This window comes from Melanerpes formicivorus, unplaced genomic scaffold, assembly GCF_026170545.1.
Source record: "Melanerpes formicivorus ecotype bairdi unplaced genomic scaffold, bMelFor1.0.p_v2 SCAF_19, whole genome shotgun sequence".
NCBI classification, from domain to species: Eukaryota; Metazoa; Chordata; class Aves; order Piciformes; family Picidae; genus Melanerpes; species Melanerpes formicivorus.
Window position 1 is genome coordinate 3,641,939 of NW_027142371.1, and position 3,681 is coordinate 3,645,619.

The 3,681-nt window shown below is 41.9% G+C and overlaps 1 long non-coding RNA gene across 1 annotated transcript; it reads right to left on the reverse strand.

The window, feature by feature from the left end:
• Window positions 1-1,054: 1,054 nt before the first annotated feature.
• On the reverse strand, window positions 1,055-3,302 carry LOC137447115 (uncharacterized). The gene is made up of 3 exons (XR_010988787.1): window positions 3,225-3,302; window positions 1,495-1,564; window positions 1,055-1,085 (listed from the first exon to the last, which is right to left on the reverse strand). It is a non-coding gene; the product is annotated as an uncharacterized lncRNA (long non-coding RNA).
• Between the last annotated feature and the right edge of the window lie 379 nt (window positions 3,303-3,681).

Below are 3,681 nucleotides of genomic sequence, written 5' to 3' on the forward strand. Positions count from 1 at the left end.
GTGATTAAAAATTCTTAAATATAGGTGAAAATGTTTCAGACACCTGAAGGAGAGCAAAAACATCCCCGAGGAGTGGAATCTTTTTTTGTCTAGGACTACAGCTGAGCCCAGATTGAACCTCTTGTACTCAGTCTAGGCACCAGCTGGGATCTCTCCCCTTCCCCTATCATCTCCCCTAATTTTTACACCACCTGTATGAACCTAAACCCTTCAAAACTTCTACTGTTTTATCAAATTTGGTTGCAATTGGCCAATAAGTTCAGATGCTATTAGAGATGGCTGACGCTTGGATGCTTGTACAGAGAAAGATTGCATAGATTTCATATTGTTAGGGATGTACACAGAAAACAAGCCCAAAGTGTTCAAGTATAGGAGGGGGAGTTAGACTCTCTGCATCTGGGGAAATAAGTGCTTAACTCCTTTTAGGCTGCTGCAGAGATTCCAGTTTGAACAAAGTAACTGTCCTTTTGCACTGAAGCTACACAGATGCTCCTCCATCTGCCCATTGTCATGGCACCAAAAATGGAAATCTTTGCTCTGGCCCCTTGCTTGTTTACTCCCCCTGTGCAGCAGCAGAGCCTTTGCAGTGCCTTTTCAGATATGTGGATCAAAGCAGGAGGTCACTGCGGTCAGCCAGCAGCCTTGGTTACCACCACACCCAGCCAAAGCATTCTTCCTTCTCCTCTGCTGACAGTCAAGGCTGACTCCCTGCATGTGACTCCCCCATCATCCCCTCCCCACCACAGGTTTCTGGTCTTGCACAACCGAGTCTACATATTGCATGGCCAAATTGGTCACACTGCAGGCCGAGAGTCCCAGTAAACATTTCCCCTTTTCCCCATCCCATCTCACCCTCTCCCCCCACCCCAGCACACAAGTGCATCCACACCTTCCAGAAGCTCTGCTGTGATGCTGGAAGCTTTCCTAGGCCCTGCTTCCTCCAGGGATCTACCCAGCCAATGTGTTAACAGATAGTCTGCGAAATCCAAAGGCTGAAGGTTGTCCCCTTAGATTTGTCATAGGCAAAGAAACACAACTTCATTTTTTTTTTTTCCAGGAGTTCTTGAAAGCTGAGATGAGATTATCTATAATTTAAAGGGGAAAAAAAAAAGAAAATTGGTGGGAAGCAAATAGCTCTTTGGAAATTCTTCAAAATGCAATGGATATCAACAGAATGTTTCTACCACTCTGGGGAAGTACTGCCAGCCCACATCTTTCTGCTCACTCCTAATGGGTCCATTAACTACTCCTAAATAATGATGGAAACCATATGGGTGCACAGGTGGTCTCTCAATAAATACCAAATTAATTCAGTATGATCACCATTAACACAATTAATACCCAGCCAATCTACAACGATAGAACTATTAAAATTAAGAGCTACTCTATTTCCTCAGTCCCATGGCAATTTTACAATGGAAACAAACAAAAGGCTAGAATTAGCTTTTTATTATTATTATTATTACAGTTATTTGGTTTTATTTACTTACTTACAGGCGGGTTTTAGGCTCGAGTTGTAATCTGGAGTGTCTGTGCTCTGTGCTGTAGGAGATAAGTTTTGACTCTGAGGGAAAAAAAAAAAACCATAATAATTGGGGGAGAAATGAATTTTTAAAATCCAGCTAAAAAAGAAATGTTTGTTTATTTGGGGGGGGAAAAGGGGGGTGGGGGTGGGAATGAAATGTATTTGGGTGGTGAAGCAAAGTGTTTCCTACTTTCTGCAGAAGGCTGTAAACACAAGCAATGAATATGAGATTGCCACAGCTGCTCTTTTTATCATCTACACCATGAGTTCATCACTGTTCCCTGGTGGGACTATCAGTGTGGTCAGGATTCAATATTATGTTGGGGATGTCAGTACTGTTCCAGCATATGTGGTGGTCCACCCAACTGTCAAAGGAAGGGGAACACATTCCTAAGCGACCTTCCGTAATGAAGCGCCTGGTGTAGGCCCACTGTTGAGAGGGTATTTTGGCTTTCCAAGAGGGAAGAATCAGGTTTTTTTATTTTCTAGAACTAGATCAGTAACCTGGGTTACTCCACACTCAGCCTCTATATTCATGTTTCTCTTGCAATCCATAGCTAAGCTCCCTTGAGTTGAGTAAGGCAGTATCAGTTCCAAAATCTGTGTGGTCGAGCACGGGTCAGCTTGAACACCCTGGCTTATATCCATCTTGACAACCACTGAAATAGGGGTGCTTTGCCTTTTGCAGAATTGTGTTTCTTTGGCTCTAGAGGCTTTTTTTATATGAATCACCTAAGCCTGGTTTGTTGGAGAAGCTACAGAGAATAAAACCTTGGGTCTCCTAAACCCTAGCAAAGCTGGACCCATTCTACAGGGCAGAGGGTCAGGGAAACCTTGTTGATGGCAGCAAAAACTGAGTGTGGCAAAAGTGTGACTTGAAATCAGTACATCTCACCACTGGGGCTTTTGCTAGAAAACTGATGCCTCATCAGTTTCCTAAGGCAGTTCAATGGGAGTTTCAGGCTTGCTACAGCTCATGCCAAGTTAGGGGAGAGATTTCTCAATGCATGGGTGCAACTGGAAAACACAAAAGACTCCTCTTTGGTGGTGCAGCGGGTGAGATTAATACTTTATTCTGTGGATGGAGAGTTCTCAGGATATCTTGAGTTTCAGAACAGACTTTTGGGTCTGCTCTTCTCAGCTGGACCAGGATTTCAGCCTTAAGTTGTCCCTGTGGTGTTCAGTTTTCACACTTTCTCTGTACTCAGATGGAATTTATCTGGCCATCCCCAAAATAGGTCTGTATAATCCTAAACACTCTGTGATCACTATTGCATGTAATATTCTTTGTACCCTTAAACAGCACACCCTTATTTCTCTGCATTACACCAGATTTGCACCCAAGGAAGATTCTACTCAGAACAATCTGTGTGAGGCTTGGGTAAGTCATGCACTTGAGACTTCCCTAAATGGCAGTTCTATGAACTATGTAACATGTGGGGCACAAAGCTCATTTCACAATTCCTTGCCAACTTTGCTTATAAACCATCCTGCATGTAGATTGCTCTTGAGCAAGTGTCTCTGATTAACTCCAAGTATCGATGCTCTTGTTCTTGAATGGAAGATTCTGTGTTTCTCATTTGAATAACATAATTTGGAAGTGTATTAAGGTAAACAAGGACAATGCACTCTTGTTCCAGAACTCAAATGCCCATGAAGTTATTCATCAATCTCTTTTTCATTTAAATTCACACTTTACCTTAATTTGTGTTTCAAATGCAGATGAGGCCTTAATTAAATAAAAATTCAGCAGATGGTTTTGAATTCTCTGTTCAATTTACATTTCTTGTACCTTTCTGAATGCTGGACTTTATCTTCAGAGCCAGAAGTGTTACCATTAGACCTCTTCTTTTAAACAAATGCATAATAATTGGTAGTCTGGAGCTGTCTGCAGAGGAATAAATTAAATATTGATTACCAAATCTTAAAAGCCTCAGGTTTATGTATATGTTTCCATAAATACCCAAAAACCTTGTCTGAACCCTCAGAGATTAATCAAAACTCAAGTGTGTACCAGACTTTTGGTTCCTGAAGCCTTTACTCCTATGCTTTATGACATCTTTGATCATTGGTGGGTCCAAGAAGTTAATATGATAAAGATGCCAAGTGTCTAGGGGAAAATCCCATTAATTCTCTGGGAGAAGTTGCTGTGTAGG